The sequence below is a fragment of the Oncorhynchus mykiss genome, chromosome 19, assembly GCF_057628025.1.
Source record: "Oncorhynchus mykiss isolate SJ-2025 chromosome 19, ASM5762802v1, whole genome shotgun sequence".
NCBI classification, from domain to species: Eukaryota; Metazoa; Chordata; class Actinopteri; order Salmoniformes; family Salmonidae; genus Oncorhynchus; species Oncorhynchus mykiss.
This window is the reverse complement of record NC_143040.1, coordinates 67704824-67728711: the sequence shown is the minus strand read 5'-3', so window position 1 is coordinate 67728711 and position 23888 is coordinate 67704824. Positions and strand designations below refer to the sequence as shown.

General features: G+C 41.0%; 1 protein-coding gene across 4 annotated transcripts in view; it reads left to right on the top strand.

The window, feature by feature from the left end:
* Positions 1-23888, top strand: part of LOC110498199 (echinoderm microtubule-associated protein-like 1) — a 113683-nt gene that overhangs the window by 1150 nt on the left and 88645 nt on the right. The window lies entirely within an intron of this gene.

Sequence of the window (23888 nt, the reverse complement as noted above, 5' to 3'; positions counted from 1 at the left end):
TAAGTGAGGGCTCATTTCACACAAGTACAGCATGAGACTGAGAAGAGCTGAAGGTTGACAGCAGCACCGGCAGGGGAGGAGATACAATGAGCTGTCACCCCTACCCTCCCCATGGGGTCTGGGATAGTCCCTTTACTTCCTCACTCCCAGCACTCTCACTCCATAGCTATACTAAATCAAAACTGTGTAGCACTAAACTAGCTAAGCAGACTGTAAGTTGAGAAAAAGGGACATGGGCATGTTCAAGACATCTTCATGGCTCATCCTTAGGCTCCCCGAAGGCTAAGGCACTGTATCTCAGTGCAAAAGGCATCACTACAGACACCCTGTTTTGAATCCAGCCTGTATCACATCTGGCTGTGATTGGGAGTCCCATAGGGCGTCGTCTGGGGTAGGCTGTCATTGTAAATAAGAATTTGTTCTTAACTGACTTGATTAGTTAAATAAAGGTTCAATTAAAAATTCAAAGTCCTAACTATGTTGTGAGACATACAGTTCTTTAAAGTTAATGAAAAAAAAAAAAATAGTAAAAATATTCTGACGTATATTTATTTAATTTGAATGAGTTTTGTTTTTTTCATTAACCAACTCAGTGTCCTTGTGGTGTCCGCCCTTAAATTGGAAGGTTGGCCGTTCGGTCCCCGGGTTGAGTCCTACCATAGACTGTAAAAATGGGACCCGACGTGTCTCTGCTCAGATTGGGTGTAAGACCCTGTGGATAGACTCGTGTCCTGTCCAGTGTACTTGTACATCAAGCTGCCTCTCGCTAGAAAAAACAGGAGAGGGTAGACCATAATAAACCTTTATTCATAGGCTACTTGGCTAATGTATGGCCATGGAAAAAAAGAAGAAGATAAGATTCACCTATGAGAAGCAGCTCCACCTTCAAGCAAGAGAATGGCATAGCAGAGGTTTAATAATAGAAATAGGTTGACTAGAGCAGACACTCCTATTCTCTTCCCTTGAGGAGTATCTCTGTCCGGACCGGATCTATTGATAGATAGAAAACTGCTACGCCAACACTTAGGTCCTTGTGGCATATGTTCTTTGTGCACATGAAGAGTTATGGTGGAATCATGGCAGAAAGAATGGGACAGCTATTATCCGGGTGGCCTACATAAATAGGCTACACCGCGCAATGAACTGGATGGTTCGACCTCTAAATGCTGATTGGCTGACAGTATGACAAAACATTTATTGGGGTGACTGTTCACCTGCCGACAGGACAACAACCCTAAGCACACAACCGAGACAACAGGAGGAGTGGCTTCGGGACAAGTCTCTGAATGTCCTTGAGTGGCCCAGCCAGAGGCCGGACTTGAACCCGATCAAGCATCTCTGGACAGACCAGAAAGTAGCTGTGCAGCAACACTCCCCATCCATCCTGACAGGGCTTGAGAGCATCTGCAGAGGAGAATGGGTGAAACTCCCCAAATACTGGTGTGCCAAGCTTGTAGTGCCATACCCAAGAAGACTCAAGGCTGTAATCGCTTCCAAAGGAGCTTCAACAAAGTACATTGGGTCCAAATACTTATGTAAATGTTATATTTCCATTTTTTTTTTTTATGTAAATTTGTTTTTGCTTTTTCATTATGGTGTATTGTGCGTAGATTGTTGAGAGAAAAAAGCTATTTAATCAATTTCAGAATAAGGCTGTAATGTAACAAAATGTGGAAAAAGTCAAGGGGTCTGAATACTTTATGAATGCACTGTGTATACAGTGCCTTGCGAAAGCATTCGGCCCCCTTGAACTTTGCGACCTTTTGCCACATTTCAGGCTTCAAACATAAAGATATAAAACTGTATTTTTTTGTGAAGAATCAACAACAAGTGGGACATAATCATGAAGTGGAACGACATTTATTGGATATTTCAAACTTTTTTAACAAATCAAAAACGGAAAAATTGGGCATGCAAAATTATTCAGCCCCTTTACTTTCAGTGCAGCAAACTCTCTCCAGAAGTTCAGTGAGGATCTCTGAATGATCCAATGTTGACCTAAATGACTAATGATGATAAATACAATCCACCTGTGTGTAATCAAGTCTCCGTATAAATGCACCTGCACTGTGATAGTCTCAGAGGTCCGTCAAAAGCGCAGAGAGCATCATGAAGAACAAGGAACACACCAGGCAGGTCCGAGATACTGTTGTGAAGAAGTTTAAAGCTGGATTTGGATACAAAAAGATTTCCCAAGCTTTAAACATCCCAAGGAGCACTGTGCAAGCGATAATATTGAAATGGAAGGAGTATCAGACCACTGCAAATCTACCAAGACCTGGCCGTCCCTCTAAACTTTGAGCTCATACAAGGAGAAGACTGATCAGAGATGCAGCCAAGAGGCCCATGATCACTCTGGATGAACTGCAGAGATCTACAGCTGAGGTGGGAGACTCTGTCCATAGGACAACAATCAGTCATATATTGCACAAATCTGGCCTTTACGGAAGAGTGGCAAGAAGAAAGCCATTTCTTAAAGATATCCATAAAAAGTGTTGTTTAAAGTTTGCCACAAGCCACATGGGAGACACACCAAACATGTGGAAGAAGGTGCTCTGCTCAGATGAAACCAAAATTGAACTTTTTGGCAACAATGCAAAAAGTTATGTTTGGCGTAAAAGCAACACAGCTCACACCATCCCCACTGTCAAACATGGTGGTAGCAGCATCATGGTTTGGGCCTGCTTTTCTTCAGCAGGGACAGGGAAGATGGTTAAAATTGATGGGAAGATGGATGGAGCCAAATACAGGACCATTCTGGAATAAAACCTGATGGAGTCTGCAAAAGACCTGAGACTGGGACAGAGATTTGTCTTCCAACAAGACAATGATCCAAAACATAAAGCAAAATCTACAATGGAATGGTTCAAAAATTAACATATCCAGGTCTTAGAATGGCCAAGTCAAAGTCCAGACCTGAATCCAATCGAGAATCTGTGGAAAGAACTGAAAACTGCTGTTCACAAATGCTCTCCATCCAACCTCACTGAGCTCGAGCTGTTTTGCAATGAGGAATGGGAAAAAATTTCAGTCTCTCGATGTGCAAAACTGATAGAGACATACCCCAAGCGACTTACAGCTGTAATCGCAGCAAAAGGTGGCGCTACAAAGTATTAACTTAAGGGGGCTGAATAATTTTGCACGGCCAATTTTTCAGTTTTTGATTTGTTAAAAAAGTTTGAAATATCCAATAAATGTCGTTCCACTTTATGATTGTGTCCCACTTGTTGTTGATTCTTCACAAAAAAATACAGTTTTATATCTTTATGTTTGAAGCCTGAAATGTGGCAAAAGGTCGCAAAGTTCAAGGGGGCCGAATACTTTCGCAAGGCACTGTATATATATAATTAAAATCTAATTTTAATGAGGCTACCCTACCAACTAACCCTATACTATTAAAATCCATCACCTTCTTCCACTACTTTAACCCTATCAGATCCTACCCCAGGCCAACGACCTGAGAGGACGAGACACCACTCACTCAACACACCCTGTAACTCTTCTGAAGTCAAATCTCGTACCTCCAAATACTTCTCTGCAGCTGCCACCAAATCATCTATTTTCGGTGACTTACATCTCTGTGGTACAGCTGATAACCATTGCTATGAAGACTGACAAGCCAACCTTGCTGAAACATATCACTCGTTTGCCTATATCTCTGTTCTGCACTGACCTACTATTCACAGGAATCCCCACCCTTGACCCATCCTCCTCTACTTTCTTAAATGCCTCAGCAAAGGACACTTTCTGCACTACTCTAAACCTGGCAACCTCAACCTGCCTCACGCACCGGACACCTCCGATTCCCAGCAACATGAGCACCCCTACAGAAGTTTTCCACCGAAACTACACATTCCTCTGTCCCAAGTCCTCCTGCAAAATTCCCACATCTTTGGATTCTCCCTCCTACACACTGCTGTGACATGCCCGTAAATGTGACACCTGAAACACCTCACTGCATTCGGCACAAAAGCTCTAACAGCATAACTCATACAGTTGATGTCGGAAGTTTACATACACCTTAGCGAAATATATTTAAACTCAGTTTTTCACAATTCCTGACATTTAATCAGAGTAAAAAATGCCCTGTCTTAGGTCAGTTAGGATCAGCACTTTATTTTAAGAATGTGAAATGTCAGAACAATAGAAAAGAGAATGATCTATATCAGCTTTCATTTCTTTCATCACATTCCCAGTGGGTCAGAAGTTTACATACACTCAATTAGTATTTTGTAGCATTGCCTTTAAATTGTTTAACTTGGGTCAAATGTTTCGGGTAGCCTTCCACAACAAGTTGGGTGAATTTTGACCCATTCCTCCTGACAGAGTGAGTGTAACTGAGTCAGGTTTGTAGGCCTGTTCGCTCACACATGCTTTTTTCAGTTCGGCACACAAATATTCTATAGGATTGATGTCAGGGGCTTTGTGATGGCCACTCCAATAACTTGACTTTGTTGTCCTTAAGCCATTTTGCCACAACTTTGGAAGTATGCTTTGGGTCATCCGTCCATTTGGAAGACCCATTTGTGGTCAAGCTTTAACATCCTTCCTGATGTCTTGAGATGTTGCTTCAATATATCCACAGAATTTTCCCTTCTCATGATGCCATCTATTTTGTGAACTGCACCAGTCTCTCCCGCAGCAAAGCACCCCCACAACATGATGTTGCCACCCCCGTGCTTCACGGTTGGGATGATGTTCTTTGGCCTGCAAGCCTCCCCCTTTTTCCTCCAAACATAACGATGGTCATTATGGCCAAACAGTTCTATTTTTGTTTCATCAGACCAGAGGACATTTCTCCAAAAAAGTATGATCTTTGTCCCCATATGTAGTTGCAAACCGTCCCCATGTGCAGTTGCAAACCATCCCCATGTGCAGTTGCAAACCGTCCCCATGTGCAGTTGCAAACCGTCGTCTGGCTTTTTTATGGCAGTTTTGGAGCAGTGGCTTCTTCCTTGCTGAGAGGCCTTTCAGGTTATTTTCGATATAGGACTCATTTTACTGTGTATATAGATACTTTTGTACCTGTTTCCCCCCAGCATCTTCACAAGGTCCTTTACTGTTGTTCTGGGATTGATTTGCACTGTTCGCACCAAAGTACGTTCATCTCTAGGAGACAGAATGCTTCTCCTTCCTGATGAGTATGATGGCTGCATGGCCCCATGGTGTTTATACTTGCATACTATTGTTTGTGCAGATGAACATGGTACCTTCAGGCATTTGGAAATTGCTCCCAAGGATGAACCAGACTTGTGGAGTTCTACCTGGTCTTGGCTGAGGTCTTGGCTGATTTCTTTGATTTTCCCATGATGTCAAAAAAGGCACTGAGCTTGAAGGTAGACCTTGAAATACATCCACAGGTACACCTCCAATTGACTCAAATGATGTCAATTAGCCTATCAGAAGCTTCTAGAGCCATGATATCATTTTTTAAAACTGAATTACGTTGGCTGCAACTGTGTTAAAAGCGATTAAAACCGTGTACAGTATGTGTATATTTTTGCAATTGTGAAATTATTTTGGTATGATGTGAATGTAGAGGGCTTTATTTTTCAAAAACCATATCGCAAGTGAGGAGTCTTAACGTTTTCTAAATGCTAAAAAAGAGCATTGAGATTGTCGTTCCCATGGAGCCTGCTGTGGTCGACATGTTCAGCTGAGAACCCAAGGGGGGTGGGGGGGGGCGTTCTTGATGGGCAAGTGGCAAAGTCAAAATTGGCTATCCTAAAATGTATGAAAACAAAATGTAGCTTTTGGTCTTAATTTAAGGTTAGGGTTAGACATCAGGTTAATGGTGATGTTAATGTTAGGGTTAAGTTAAAAATCTGATTTCAAGATGAGAAATAGTAGAACTGGACAGAGTTAAGACTGTGCCACTTGCCCACCAACTGTGACAGTCTCATGCGCTACAACTCCCTACCACTAGGTGTCAGTGTGCACACATGTTTACAAATGTGTACATTCCTTCAGTATGAGCAAAGGCTGGAAGCTGGTTGGAAGTGGAAATGTTTGTGGTTTGTCGTGGCAACAACGCATAAGAACGAATGTGAGACCATTTCAGCGTCTTATTGTACGAAGGAAAGTCAGGACTGGAAAAACATTATCAAAAGTAGTGGAAACTGTAAGGCTTTCAAGAACTGTAATATGGACAGAGATTATTTTGAGGTCTGATGCCTTCTATAGACACTTATTGCCTTTGGTAAGAGTATACATTACTCTTTATGAAATATATTAACTAAAACATGACATATTGTAGGCTGTAATCATGATGTCAGCTATATTGAGTGATAGAATCCACAGCACACCCTATCTAAGTAAGTAAGCATTTCACTGTAAGGTTTCACCTGTTGTATTTGGTGCATGGGACTAATAAAATTGGATTTGATCTACCTTTAGGTCATGCCCAAGACACATGATTCTCTGTTTCAAATCAAACCAAATCCATTTGTATTTGTCACATACCCCGAATACAACAGGTGTAGTAGACCTTAGTGAAATGCTGACTTACAAGCCCTTAACCAACAATGCAGTTTTAAGAAAAATACCCCCCTCCCCCCCAAAAAAAATAAATAATAACAATAAAAGTAACAAATAATTAAAGAGCAGCAGTAAAAAAATATATATGTTTTTCTTTGATGCAATCAATCCCTTTACTCTCCAATTGATTTGCAGTGCTAGCTCATACCACGGTCATCCTGGGGCAACAAACAAAGGATGAGTTGGATGGTGGTGGAGGAGGTGGCAGATTGGGTACCTGCCTGGTGTAACTGAGATGTATTATACATGTGATGAGAGTTGACAGTTCTGCGTTTGTGACAAATAGCCATCAGTTTTAACTCAGAGAGCTGCAGACAGTACATGGGTATGGGGATAGATTCTGGGCCACCGATGTCATACATCCCTATGTTGCTTGCCGACAAGTACCCCTAGGGATATGACGTCTATTGTGGCCTAAGACTACAGCTTCATAGCACTCACGTGGGTAGCCATGAAGTGCTTTGAAAGGCTGGTCATGGCTTTTCCGAGTCATAGTGGGAGGACCACACAACATATCATTGTGTGAAGTTTACTTCGATATGATGGCTATTATATCAATATTTGAGCATAGGCGTTTCCACTGCTCTTTCTCGCATAATACACTTTACAGACACAAAAAGATCCCACCGTGTCAAAAACAAACAAACTGTCTTGCCGGCATTTATACAGTTGTACAGGCATTTTCATCTGGCCAGTCGTGACTTTTTTCACGTAATTCATCTTAATGAAATGGTTGGACGGAAACCAATGACGTGTGTAAACCCTGGATTGCTGAAGCTATGTATTGGCCATTGAGAGGCTTTGTAGCCAGCGGTCGGCCATATTGGTACTCCCCGGTAGGAGCAGTCCTCCATAAGAATGAATGGAATTCTACAGTAGATCAATTGAATGTTTCAAGGGCAAATGACACGTATGTAAGTATTTTGTTGTTGTAGTGGGGACAGCAACATTAGTACTCTCTAAAAAATATATTTGTTCCTATTTGTTGTTGTCCTATTTGTTTAGCTCACACAATATAATTTAAAAGTATTCATCAAGGTGTCTGTAATATAATAAATGTTTTAAAAACGAATGTAGACATTTAATAAATGCATTTATATTAGCTTCCAAACGTACCAAGATGGCTGCGCGGTGGCTTCAGTCATCTAGGGTTTATGCACATCATTGATGTAAATGTGGTTTATGACATTGTATACAGTACATTGGAATGTCCTCAACCGTGGATGCTGAGATGCATGGTTTCACAAGCTGCGTTTATTCTTGGCTGCATTGATTTCAAATACTGGGTCTGTGTGCCTTTTGACTGTAGGTCTAGCTGAGATTACTTGAGTTTCTTTCCAAGTGATGCATTCAAAGCCTGTGTCAGATGCAAAATAAATGTGTGTGTGTGTGTGTGTGTGTGTGTGTGTGTGTGTGTGTGTGTGTGTGTGTGTGTGTGTGTGTGTGTGTGTGTGCGTGCGTGCATGCGTGTGTGTGTTCCTATCTGTACAGGAAGTGGGGGAGGGGACAAACACAAATTCAGAGCGGCCAAGTCAGATGTGATTAATATTGTAGTCGCTTCACAGAACATGAAGCATCGCACGCCTCAGAAAATACAAATGGTGCAGACCTATTGGACCCAGTCTACCCAGTGATGAAGTACTGTATCCAGTGTCCACTGGAATGTCTGCACTCTGTAGTCCAGGGGTCCCCAAAATTTTTCACTCGAAGGGGGCCCCACTTCCAGCATTGGGCAACATTCCATGCTCCTCGCCACGTCTATTTCTATAGGCACAAGCACTATTCATGACACAAACGGTTCACATCCCTCTGGTTGGTGGAGAGAATGTTGCAGGTTTAAAGCTGATTACCTGGAACTCTACACATTTTGTCATGGGGTGAAAAAAAGACCTAACTGTGTCCAGTGGTGTAAAGTACTTAAGTAAAAAATACTTTAAAGTACTACTTAAGTAGTTTTTTGGGGATCTGTACTTTACTACAGTGCCTTGCCTTGAACTTTGCGACCTTTTGCCACATTTTAGGCATCAAACATAAAGATATAAAACTGTATTTTTGTGTGAAGAATCAACAACAAGTGGGACACAATCATGAAGTGGAACGACATTTATTGGATATTTCAAACTTTTTTAACAAATCAAAAACTGAAAAATTGGGCGTGCAAAATTATTCAGCCCCCTTAAGTTAAAACTTTGTAGCGCCACCTTTTGCTGCGATTACAGCTGTAAGTCGCTTGGGGTATGTCTCTATCAGTTTTGCACATCGAGAGACTGACATTTTTTCCCATTCCTCCTTGCAAAACAGCTCGAGCTCAGTGAGGTTGGATGGAGAGCATTTGTGAACAGCAGTTTTCAGTTCTTTCCACAGATTCTCGATTGGATTCAGGTCTGGACTTTGACTTGGCCATTCTAACACCTGGATATGTTTATTTTTGAACCATTCCATTGTAGATTTTGCTTTATGTTTTGGATCATTGTCTTGTTGGAAGACAAATCTCCGTCCCAGTCTCAGGTTTTTTGCAGACTCCATCAGGTTTTATTCCAGAATGGTCCTGTATTTGGCTCCATCCATCTTCCCATCAATTTAAACCATCTTCCCTGTCCCTGCTGAAGAAAAGCAGGCCCAAACCATGATGCTGCCACCACCATGTTTGACCGTGGGAATGGTGTGTTCAGCTGTGTTGCTTTTACGCCAAACATAACTTTTTGCATTGTTGCCAAAAATTTACATTTTGGTTTCATCTGACCAGAGCACCTTCTTCCACATGTTTGGTGTGTCTCCCAGGTGGCTTGTGGCAAACTTTAAACGACACTTTTTATGGATATCTTTAAGAAATGGCTTTCTTCTTGCCACTCTTCCATAAAGGCCAGATTTGTGCAATATACGACTGATTGTTGTCCTATGGACAGAGTCTCCCACCTCAGCTGTAGATCTCTGCAGTTCATCCAGAGTGATCATGGGCCTCTTGGCTGCATCTCTGATAAGGGGTCCTTGGGATGTTTAAAGCTTGGGAAATCTTTTTGTATCCAAATCCGGCTTTAAACTTCTTTACAACAGTATCTCGGACCTGCCTGGTGTGTTCCTTATTCTTCATGATGCTCTCTGCGCTTTTAACGGACCTCTGAGACTATCACAGTGCAGGTGCATTTATACGGAGACTTGATTACACACAGGTGGATTGTATTTATCATCATTAGTCATTTAGGTCAACATTGGATCATTCAGAGATCCTCACTGAACTTCTGGAGAGAGTTTGCTGCACTGAAAGTAAAGGGGCTGAATAATTTTGCACGCCCAATTTTTCAGTTTTTGATTTGTTAAAAAAGTTTGAAATATCCAATAAATGTCGTTCCACTTCATGATTGTGTCCCACTTGTTGTTGATTCTTCACAAAAAAATACAGTTTTATATCTTTATGTTTGAAGCCTGAAATGTTGCAAAAGGTCGCAAAGTTCAAGGGGGCCGAATACTTTCGTAAGGCACTGTATTTATAGTTTTGACAAATTTTACTCCACTATGTTCCTAAAGAAAATAATGTGTGTGTGTGTGTGTGTGTTTGTGTGTGTGTGTGTGTGTGTGTGTGTGTGCGCGCGCGCGCGTGTGCGTGTGTGCGTGTGTGCATGTGTGTGTGCGTGTGTGCATCTTTACGAGTTCATTTGTGAGCATGTTGAGCACATTTTCTTATTGAGGCGCATAGAGAACTTTATGACGTCATTGGCTGACTAGAAGGAATCCATGGAAGCCCAGAGGGTACTGTGGACGTAGGACTTAGCTTTGAAGGTCAGGACGATGAGGTATGGTGAACGGCAGTTACACAGGGAAATGAATTGTGCATTGTATCTACAACAGGACGGAGTAGTCGCTATAATTGCCCGTCAAAGATGAATAACGTTAAATTGCATTGAATAGGACTTGTCAGTACTGTGCTCACAGCCAAATCACAGGCAGCATATAGTGCTTATGACCTCTTGCTGTTTAACACTTGTGATTTGAAGAGACCTCATTAGCAAACACACACAGTCGGAGCCAGATACATGCCAGTGTGATGGGACGTGGTGTGCAGTGTGTGTGTGTGTGTGTGTGTGTTCCCACGCCCCAGATGGTACCGTGTTGCCCTCGCTATATAGGGTAGAGTGTGCAATTTGGGATCCATCCTGTGTTTTTCTGGGCTGTGTCAGGCTGGGCTAACAAGGCTCTGTCGGTTCCTGTGGTGAGGTCCACGCCAGCCTGACTGACACACTAAACAATCTCATCTTGACATCTACAAGATGTTTGACAGAGCCAGATCAAGCGTTGATGTTGTCGTCAAAGACCGAAGTCAATTTCAATTGGACATTTATTTTTTATTTTTTTTTATTTAAAGATTCAGCTTCAAAGTTAACTTTTGGAATAGTTCAATAACTGTGTTTCACACCCAGATCCTTTGGGGCTTTGATTGAAGGTTCAATATAATTGTTATGTAGCTCTATCTACTGTACTGTGCTGACTGTATACGTTAAGTGTTAGATGTATAAAAGCTGCTGGGTAATATGCCTATCCACAGCCTCCTCAGGATTACCGTCTATTTCCATCCCAAGGGCAGGTTCCTCCTTCTGCCTGAGGCTGCATCTCAGAGTGGGGACATTCTTCGGCTGCATCTCAGTCAGCTTAATAGCAATTTCCTGTCCTCGTCTCCTCATCTCTTCTCCTTCAACGGCACTTATTAGAAAACCTAGGAAGATGAAAGCTATATGGTGGATCTCTATGAGGAATTGGTATCCTCCTCCAATTTCTATCCCATCATTAGAGATTAAAGCATGGAGACGAGGAGAAGAAGCCACTTTATGCTATTGAGATGAAGCAGAGAAAGAGAGAGGGGGAGAGGGAGAGAGAGGGGGAGAGAGGGAGAGAGAGAGGGGGGAGGAGGAGGAGACAGGGCACTTTGTTTGATGCCTCCGTGATGAGAACAATGTCTCCCCCAAAATAGATTCACTTAACCTTGAATTAGAGAGAACAATGTACTAGGTAGTTGAACTGTTTCTAGTAGTAGCCATTTTGTTGGTGTTAGTAACCACGTGAATCAAGGACAGACATCATGATAGTGAGGAAGTAAGATAGGAAATGGAAATTCATTTTTCAAGTCTGCACATAATGCAAAACTAGACTGTGACGGAAGACTAAGCCAGAACAAGGAATGTGACCCAGATTCATAAATCACAAGAACCTTAGCTTCTATGATTTGGCACTAGCACTTCTCTGAACACAGTACCGTGACAATGCTTCTGTGCTGAACCCGTGACATTAGAATAGAACTAACACGATGAAATTAATAGCAATATAATATTCCCTCTCTTCCAAGTCCCTATGTTTGACATTTTTTTATTTTTATTATTATTTTACCAGGTAAGTTGACAAAGAACACATTCCCATTTACAGCAACAACCTGGGGAAAAGTTACAGGGGGATGAATGACCCAATTGGAAGCTGGGGATGATTAGGTTGCCATGATTGTACGAGGGCCAGATTGGGAATGTAGCCAGGACACCAGGTTAACACCCCTACTCTCATAATAAGTGCCATGGGATCTTTAGTGACCAGAGAGTCAGAACACCCGAAAGACGGCACCCTACAATGTCCCCAATCACTACCCTGGGGCATTGGGATATTTGTTTTTAGACCAGAGGAAAGAGTGCCTCCTACTGGCCCTCATCCAGTAACCGACCAGGACCAACCCTGCTTAGATTCAGAGGCAAATAGCAGTGGGGTGCAGGGTGGTCTGCTGCTGGCTAAAAATGAGGCACTTTGGTGTACTGTGGTATTGGCTGGTCATATTATGATACTAGCTGTTTATATTATGATACTGGCTGGTTATGTTATGATACTGGCTAGTTATGTTATGATACTGGCTGGTTATGTTATGATACTGGCTGGGTATGTTATGATACTGGCTGGTCATGTTATGATACTGGCTGGTTATGTTATGATTCTGACTGGTTATGGTATGATACTGGCTGGTTATGTTATGATTCTGGCTGGTTATGTTATGATACTGGCTGGTTATGATACTGGCTGTTTATATTATGATACTGCCTGATCAGGATATGATACTGGCTGGTTATGTTATGATACTGGCAAGTTATGATTCTGGCTGGTTATGTTATGACACTGGCTGGTCATGTTATGATACTGGCTGGTTATGTTATGATACTGGTTATGTTATGATACTGGCTGGTTATGTTATGATACCGGCTGGTCATGTTATGATGCTGGTTGGTCATGTTAAGATACTGGCTGGTTATGTTATGATACTGGCTGGTGATTTTAAGATACTGGTTGGTGGTGATACTGGCTGGTTATGTATTGATACTGGCTGGTCATGTTATGATACTGGCTGGTTATGTTATGATACTGGCTGGTTATTATACTGGCTGGTTATGTTATGATACTGGCTGGTTATGTTATGATACTGGCTGGTTATGTTATGATACTGGCTGGTTATGTTATGATACTGGCTGATTATGTTATGATACTGGCTGGTTATGTTATGATACTGGCTGGTTATGATACTGGATAGTTATGTTATGATACTGGCTGGTTATGTATTGTTACTGGCTGGTCATGTTCTGATACTGGCTGGTCATGTTATGATACTGGCTGGTTATGTTATGATACTGGCTGGTTATGTTATGATACTGGCTGGTTATGTTATGATACTGGCTGGTTATGATACTGGCTGGTTATGTTATGATACTGGCTGGTTATGTTATGATACTGTTTGGTTATGTTATGATACTGGATGGTTATGTTACGATACTGGCTGGTTATGTTATGATACTGGCTGGTTATGGTATGATACTGGCTGGTTATGTTGTGATACTGGCTGGTTATGTTATGATACTGGCTGGTTATGTTATGATACTGGCTGGTTATGTTATGATACTGGCTGGTTATGATACTGGCTGGTTATGATACTGGCTGGTCATGATACTGGCTGGTTATGTTATGATACTGGCTGGTTATGTTATGATACTGGCTGGTTATGTTATGATACTGGCTGGTTATGTTATGATACTGGCTGGTTATTGTATGATACTGGCTGGTCATGTTATGATACTGGCTGGTTATGATACTGGCTGGTTATGTTATGATACTGGCTGGTTATGTTATGATACTGGCTGATCAGGTTATGATACTGGCTGGTTATGTTATGATACTGGCTGGTTATGTTATGATACTGGCTGGTTATGTTATGATACTGGCTGGTTATGTTATGATACTGGCTGGTTATTGTATGATACTGGCTGGTCATGTTATGATACTGGCTGGTTATGATGCTGGCTGGTTATGTTATGATACTGGCTGGTTATGATACTGGCTGGTTATGATACTGGCGAGCTATGATACTGGCTGGTTATGTTATGATACTGGCTGGTTATGTTATGATACTGGCTGGTTATGTTATGATACTGGCTGGTTATGATACTGGCTGGTTATGATACTGGCGAGCTATGATACTGGCTGGTTATGTTATGATACTGGCTGGTTATGTTATGATACTGGCTGGTTATGTTATAATACTGGCTGGTTATGTTATGATACTGGCTGGTTATGATACTGGGGAGCTATGATACTGTCTGGTTATGTTATGATACTGGCTGGTTATGTTATGATACTGTCTGATTATGTTATGATACTGGCTGGTTATGTTATGATACTGGCTGGTTATGTTATGATACTGGCTGGTTATGTTATGATACTGGCTGGTTATGTTATGATACTGGCTGGTCATGTTGTGATACTGGCTGGTTATGATACTGGCTGGTTATTTTATGATACTGGCTGGTTATGATACTGGCTGGTTATGATACTGGCTGGTTATGTTATGATACTGGCTGGTTATGTTATGATACTGGCTGGTTATGGTATGATACTGGCTGGTTATGTTGTGATACTGCCTGGTTATGTTATGATACTGGCTGGTTATGTTATGATACTGGCTGGTTATGTTATGATACTGGCTGGTTATGATACTGGCTGGTTATGATACTGGCTGGTCATGATACTGGCTGGTTATGTTATGATACTGGCTGGTTATGTTATGATACTGTCTGGTTATGTTATGATACTGGCTGGTTATGTTATGATACTGGCAAGTTATGATTCTGGCTGGTTATGTTATGACACTGGCTGGTCATGTTATGATACTGGCTGGTTATGTTATGATACTGGCTAGTTATGATACTGGCTGGTTATGTTATGATACCGGCTGGTCATGTTATGATACTGGTTGGTCATGTTAAGATACTGGCTGGTTATGTTATGATACTGGCTGGTGATTTTAAGATACTGGTTGGTGGTGATACTGGCTGGTTATGTATTGATACTGGCTGGTCATGTTATGATACTGGCTGGTTATGTTATGATACTGGCTGGTTATTATACTGGCTGGTTATGTTATGATACTGGCTGGTTATGTTATGATACTGGCTGGTTATGTTATGATACTGGCTGGTTATGTTATGATACTGGCTGATTATGTTATGATACTGGCTGGTTATGTTATGATACTGGCTGGTTATGATACTGGATAGTTATGTTATGATACTGGCTGGTTATGTATTGTTACTGGCTGGTCATGTTCTGATACTGGCTGGTCATGTTATGATACTGGCTGGTTATGTTATGATACTGGCTGGTTATGTTATGATACTGGCTGGTTATGTTATGATACTGGCTGGTTATGATACTGGCTGGTTATGTTATGATACTGGCTGGTTATGTTATGATACTGTCTGGTTATGTTATGATACTGGATGGTTATGTTACGATACTGGCTGGTTATGTTATGATACTGGCTGGTTATGGTATGATACTGGCTGGTTATGTTGTGATACTGGCTGGTTATGTTATGATACTGGCTGGTTATGTTATGATACTGGCTGGTTATGTTATGATACTGGCTGGTTATGATACTGGCTGGTTATGATACTGGCTGGTCATGATACTGGCTGGTTATGTTATGATACTGGCTGGTTATGTTATGATACTGGCTGGTTATGTTATGATACTGGCTGGTTATGTTATGATACTGGCTGGTTATGTTATGATACTGGCTGGTTATTGTATGATACTGGCTGGTCATGTTATGATACTGGCTGGTTATGATACTGGCTGGTTATGTTATGATACTGGCTGGTTATGTTATGATACTGGCTGATCAGGTTATGATACTGGCTGGTTATGTTATGATACTGGCTGGTTATGTTATGATACTGGCTGGTTATGTTATGACACTGGCTGGTTATGTTATGATACTGGCTGGTTATTGTATGATACTGGCTGGTCATGTTATGATACTGGCTGGTTATGATTCTGGCTGGTTATGTTATGATACTGGCTGGTTATGATACTGGCTGGTTATGATACTGGCGAGCTATGATACTGGCTGGTTATGTTATGATACTGGCTGGTTATGTTATGATACTGGCTGGTTATGTTATGATACTGGCTGGTTATGATACTGGCGAGCTATGATACTGGCTGGTTATGTTATGATACTGGCTGGTTATGATACTGGCTGGTTATGATACTGGCGAGCTATGATACTGGCTGGTTATGTTATGATACTGGCTGGTTATGTTATGATACTGGCTGGTTATGTTATGATACTGGCTGGTTATGTTATGATACTGGCTGGTTATGATACTGGCGAGCTATGATACTGTCTGGTTATGTTATGATACTGGCTGGTTATGTTATGATACTGTCTGATTATGTTATGATACTGGCTGGTTATGTTATGATACTGGCTGGTTATGTTATGATACTGGCTGGTTATGTTATGATACTGGCTGGTTATGTTATGATACTGGCTGGTCATGTTGTGATACTGGCTGGTTATGATACTGGCTGGTTATGTTATGATACTGGCTGGTTATGATACTGGCTGGTTATGATACTGGCTGGTTATGTTATGATACTGGCTGGTTATGTTATGATACTGGCTGGTTATGGTATGATACTGGCTGGTTATGTTGTGATACTGCCTGGTTATGTTATGATACTGGCTGGTTATGTTATGATACTGGCTGATTATGTTATGATACTGGCTGGTTATGATACTGGCTGGTTATGATACTGGCTGGTCATGATACTGGCTGGTTATGTTATGATACTGGCTGGTTATGTTATGATACTGTCTGGTTATGTTATGATACTGGCTGGTTATGATACTGGCGAGTTATGATACTGGCTGGTTATGTTATGATACTGGCTGGTTAAGTTAGGATACTGGCTGGTTATGTTATGATACTGGCTGGTTATGATACTGGCGAGTTATGATACTGGCTGGTTATGTTATGATACTGGCTGGTTATGTTATGATACTGGCTGGTTATGTTATGATACTGGCTGGTTATGATACTGGCTGGTTATGATACTGGCTGGTTATGTTATGATACTGGCTGGTTATGGTATGATACTGGCTGGTTATGGTATGATACTGGCTGGTTATGTTGTGATACTGGCTGGTTATGTTATGATACTGTCTGGTTATGTATTGATACTGGCTGGTTATGATACTGGCTGGTTATGATACTGGCTGGTTATGATACTGGCTGGTCATGATACTGGCTGGTTATGTTATGATACTGGCTGGTTATGTTATGATACTGTCTGGTTATGTTATGATACTGGCTGGTTATGATACTGGAGAGTTATGATACTAGCTGGTTATGGTATGATACTGGCTGGTTATGTTATGATACTGTCTGTTTATGTTATGATACTGGCTGGTTATGTTATGATACTGGCTGGTTATGATACTGGCTGGTTATGATACTGGCTGGTTATGATATGATAAAGGCTGGTTATGGTATGATACTGGCTGGTTATGGTATGATACTGGCTGGTTATGTTGTGATACTGGCTGGTTATGTTATGATACTGGCTGGCTATGTTATGATACTGGCTGGTTATGTTATGATACTGGCTGGTTATTGTATGATACTGGCTGGTCATGTTATGATACTGGCTGGTTATGATGCTGGCTGGTTATGTTATGATACTGGCTGGTTATGTTATGATACTGGCTGATCAGGTTATGATACTGGCTGGCTATGTTATGATACTGGCTGGTTATGTTATGATACTGGCTGGTTATGTTATGATACTGGCTGGTTATGTTATGATACTGGGTGGTTATGTTATGATACTGGCTGGTTATTGTATGATACTGGCTGGTTATGTTATGACACTGGCTGGTTATTGTATGATAATATCTGGTCATGTTATGATACTGGCTGGTTATGTTATGATACTGGCTGGTTATGATACTGGCTGGTTATGATACTGGCGAGCTATGATACTGGCTGGTTATGTTATGATACTGGCTGGTTATGTTATGATACTGGCTGGTTATGTTATGATACTGGCTGGTTATGATACTGGCGAGCTATGATACTGGCTGGTTATGTTATGATACTGGCTGGTTATGTTATGATACTGGCTGATCAGGTTATGATACTGGCTGGTTATGTTATGATACTGGCTGGTTATGTTATGATACTGGCTGGTTATGTTATGACACTGGCTGGTTATGTTATGATACTGGCTGGTTATTGTATGATACTGGCTGGTCATGTTATGATACTGGCTGGTTATGATTCTGGCTGGTTATGTTATGATACTGGCTGGTTATGATACTGGCTGGTTATGATACTGGCGAGCTATGATACTGGCTGGTTATGTTATGATACTGGCTGGTTATGTTATGATACTGGCTGGTTATGTTATGATACTGGCTGGTTATGATACTGGCGAGCTATGATACTGGCTGGTTATGTTATGATACTGGCTGGTTATGATACTGGCTGGTTATGATACTGGCGAGCTATGATACTGGCTGGTTATGTTATGATACTGGCTGGTTATGTTATGATACTGGCTGGTTATGTTATGATACTGGCTGGTTATGTTATGATACTGGCTGGTTATGATACTGGCGAGCTATGATACTGTCTGGTTATGTTATGATACTGGCTGGTTATGTTATGATACTGTCTGATTATGTTATGATACTGGCTGGTTATGTTATGATACTGGCTGGTTATGTTATGATACTGGCTGGTTATGTTATGATACTGGCTGGTTATGTTATGATACTGGCTGGTCATGTTGTGATACTGGCTGGTTATGATACTGGCTGGTTATGTTATGATACTGGCTGGTTATGATACTGGCTGGTTATGATACTGGCTCGTTATGTTATGATACTGGCTGGTTATGTTATGATACTGGCTGGTTATGGTATGATACTGGCTGGTTATGTTGTGATACTGCCTGGTTATGTTATGATACTGGCTGGTTATGTTATGATACTGGCTGATTATGTTATGATACTGGCTGGTTATGATACTGGCTGGTTATGATACTGGCTGGTCATGATACTGGCTGGTTATGTTATGATACTGGCTGGTTATGTTATGATACTGTCTGGTTATGTTATGATACTGGCTGGTTATGATACTGGCGAGTTATGATACTGGCTGGTTATGTTATGATACTGGCTGGTTAAGTTAGGATACTGGCTGGTTATGTTATGATACTGGCTGGTTATGATACTGGCGAGTTATGATACTGGCTGGTTATGTTATGATACTGGCTGGTTATGTTATGATACTGGCTGGTTATGTTATGATACTGGCTGGTTATGATACTGGCTGGTTATGATACTGGCTGGTTATGTTATGATACTGGCTGGTTATGGTATGATACTGGCTGGTTATGGTATGATACTGGCTGGTTATGTTGTGATACTGGCTGGTTATGTTATGATACTGTCTGGTTATGTATTGATACTGGCTGGTTATGATACTGGCTGGTTATGATACTGGCTGGTTATGATACTGGCTGGTCATGATACTGGCTGGTTATGTTATGATACTGGCTGGTTATGTTATGATACTGTCTGGTTATGTTATGATACTGGCTGGTTATGATACTGGAGAGTTATGATACTAGCTGGTTATGGTATGATACTGGCTGGTTATGTTATGATACTGTCTGTTTATGTTATGATACTGGCTGGTTATGTTATGATACTGGCTGGTTATGATACTGGCTGGTTATGATACTGGCTGGTTATGATATGATAAAGGCTGGTTATGGTATGATACTGGCTGGTTATGGTATGATACTGGCTGGTTATGTTGTGATACTGGCTGGTTATGTTATGATACTGGCTGGCTATGTTATGATACTGGCTGGTTATGTTATGATACTGGCTGGTTATTGTATGATACTGGCTGGTCATGTTATGATACTGGCTGGTTATGATGCTGGCTGGTTATGTTATGATACTGGCTGGTTATGTTATGATACTGGCTGATCAGGTTATGATACTGGCTGGCTATGTTATGATACTGGCTGGTTATGTTATGATACTGGCTGGTTATGTTATGATACTGGCTGGTTATGTTATGATACTGGGTGGTTATGTTATGATACTGGCTGGTTATTGTATGATACTGGCTGGTTATGTTATGACACTGGCTGGTTATTGTATGATAATATCTGGTCATGTTATGATACTGGCTGGTTATGTTATGATACTGGCTGGTTATGATACTGGCTGGTTATGATACTGGCGAGCTATGATACTGGCTGGTTATGTTATGATACTGGCTGGTTATGTTATGATACTGGCTGGTTATGTTATGATACTGGCTGGTTATGATACTGGCGAGCTATGATACTGGCTGGTTATGTTATGATACTGGCTGGTTATGTTATGATACTGGCTGGTTATGATACTGGCGAGTTATGATACTGGCTGGTTATGTTATGATACTGGCTGGTTAAGTTAGGATACTGGCTGGTTATGTTATGATACTGGCTGGTTATGATACTGGCGAGTTATGATACTGGCTGGTTATGTTATGATACTGGCTGGTTATGTTATGATACTGGCTGGTTATGTTATGATACTGGCTGGTTATGATACTGGCTGGTTATGATACTGGCTGGTTATGTTATGATACTGGCTGGTTATGGTATGATACTGGCTGGTTATGGTATGATACTGGCTGGTTATGTTGTGATACTGGCTGGTTATGTTATGATACTGTCTGGTTATGTATTGATACTGGCTGGTTATGATACTGGCTGGTTATGATACTGGCTGGTTATGATACTGGCTGGTCATGATACTGGCTGGTTATGTTATGATACTGGCTGGTTATGTTATGATACTGTCTGGTTATGTTATGATACTGGCTGGTTATGATACTGGAGAGTTATGATACTAGCTGGTTATGGTATGATACTGGCTGGTTATGTTATGATACTGTCTGTTTATGTTATGATACTGGCTGGTTATGTTATGATACTGGCTGGTTATGATACTGGCTGGTTATGATACTGGCTGGTTATGATATGATAAAGGCTGGTTATGGTATGATACTGGCTGGTTATGGTATGATACTGGCTGGTTATGTTGTGATACTGGCTGGTTATGTTATGATACTGGCTGGCTATGTTATGATACTGGCTGGTTATGTTATGATACTGGCTGGTTATTGTATGATACTGGCTGGTCATGTTATGATACTGGCTGGTTATGATGCTGGCTGGTTATGTTATGATACTGGCTGGTTATGTTATGATACTGGCTGATCAGGTTATGATACTGGCTGGCTATGTTATGATACTGGCTGGTTATGTTATGATACTGGCTGGTTATGTTATGATACTGGCTGGTTATGTTATGATACTGGGTGGTTATGTTATGATACTGGCTGGTTATTGTATGATACTGGCTGGTTATGTTATGACACTGGCTGGTTATTGTATGATAATATCTGGTCATGTTATGATACTGGCTGGTTATGTTATGATACTGGCTGGTTATGATACTGGCTGGTTATGATACTGGCGAGCTATGATACTGGCTGGTTATGTTATGATACTGGCTGGTTATGTTATGATACTGGCTGGTTATGTTATGATACTGGCTGGTTATGATACTGGCGAGCTATGATACTGGCTGGTTATGTTATGATACTGGCTGGTTATGATACTGGCTGGTTATGATACTGGCGAGCTATGATACTGGCTGGTTATGTTATGATACTGGCTGGTTATGTTATGATACTGGCTGGTTATGTTATGATACTGGCTGGTTATGTTATGATACTGGCTGGTTATGATACTGGCGAGCTATGATACTGTCTGGTTATGTTATGATACTGGCTGGTTATGTTATGATACTGTCTGATTATGTTATGATACTGGCTGGTTATGTTATGATACTGGCTGGTCATGTTATGATACTGGCTGGTTATGTTATGATACTGGCTGGTTATTATACTGGCTGGTTATGTTATGATACTGGCTGGTTATGTTATGATACTGGCTGGTTATGTTATGATACTGGCTGGTTATGTTAAGATACTGGCTGATTATGTTATGATACTGGCTGGTTATGTTATGATACTGGCTGGTTATGATACTGGATAGTTATGTTATGATACTGGCTGGTTATGTATTGTTACTGGCTGGTCATGTTCTGATACTGGCTGGTCATGTTATGATACTGGCTGGTTATGTTATGATACTGGCTGGTTATGTTATGATACTGGCTGGTTATGTTATGATACTGGCTGGTTATGATACTGGCTGGTTATGTTATGATACTGGCTGGTTATGTTATGATACTGTCTGGTTATGTTATGATACTGGATGGTTATGTTACGATACTGGCTGGTTATGTTATGATACTGGCTGGTTATGGTATGATACTGGCTGGTTATGTTGTGATACTGGCTGGTTATGTTATGATTCTGGCTGGTTATGTTATGATACTGGCTGGTTATGTTATGATACTGGCTGGTTATGATACTGGCTGGTTATGATACTGGCTGGTCATGATACTGGCTGGTTATGTTATGATACTGGCTGGTTATGTTATGATACTGGCTGGTTATGTTATGATACTGGCTGGTTATTGTATGATACTGGCTGGTCATGTTATGATACTGGCTGGTTATGATGCTGGCTGGTTATGATACTGGCTGGTTATGATATGATAAAGGCTGGTTATGGTATGATACTGGCTGGTTATGGTATGATACTGGCTGGTTATGTTATGATACTGTCTGGTTATGTTATGATACTGGCTGGTTATGATACTGGAGAGTTATGATACTAGCTGGTTATGGTATGATACTGGCTGGTTATGTTATGATACTGTCTGTTTATGTTATGATACTGGCTGGTTATGTTATGATACTGGCTGGTTATGATACTGGCTGGTTATGATACTGGCTGGTTATGATATGATAAAGGCTGGTTATGGTATGATACTGGCTGGTTATGGTATGATACTGGCTGGTTATGTTGTGATACTGGCTGGTTATGTTATGATACTGGCTGGCTATGTTATGATACTGGCTGGTTATGTTATGATACTGGCTGGTTATTGTATGATACTGGCTGGTCATGTTATGATACTGGCTGGTTATGATGCTGGCTGGTTATGTTATGATACTGGCTGGTTATGTTATGATACTGGCTGATCAGGTTATGATACTGGCTGGCTATGTTATGATACTGGCTGGTTATGTTATGATACTGGCTGGTTATGTTATGATACTGGCTGGTTATGTTATGATACTGGGTGGTTATGTTATGATACTGGCTGGTTATTGTATGATACTGGCTGGTTATGTTATGACACTGGCTGGTTATTGTATGATAATATCTGGTCATGTTATGATACTGGCTGGTTATGTTATGATACTGGCTGGTTATGATACTGGCTGGTTATGATACTGGCGAGCTATGATACTGGCTGGTTATGTTATGATACTGGCTGGTTATGTTATGATACTGGCTGGTTATGTTATGATACTGGCTGGTTATGATACTGGCGAGCTATGATACTGGCTGGTTATGTTATGATACTGGCTGGTTATGATACTGGCTGGTTATGATACTGGCGAGCTATGATACTGGCTGGTTATGTTATGATACTGGCTGGTTATGTTATGATACTGGCTGGTTATGTTATGATACTGGCTGGTTATGTTATGATACTGGCTGGTTATGATACTGGCGAGCTATGATACTGTCTGGTTATGTTATGATACTGGCTGGTTATGTTATGATACTGTCTGATTATGTTATGATACTGGCTGGTTATGTTATGATACTGGCTGGTCATGTTATGATACTGGCTGGTTATGTTATGATACTGGCTGGTTATTATACTGGCTGGTTATGTTATGATACTGGCTGGTTATGTTATGATACTGGCTGGTTATGTTATGATACTGGCTGGTTATGTTAAGATACTGGCTGATTATGTTATGATACTG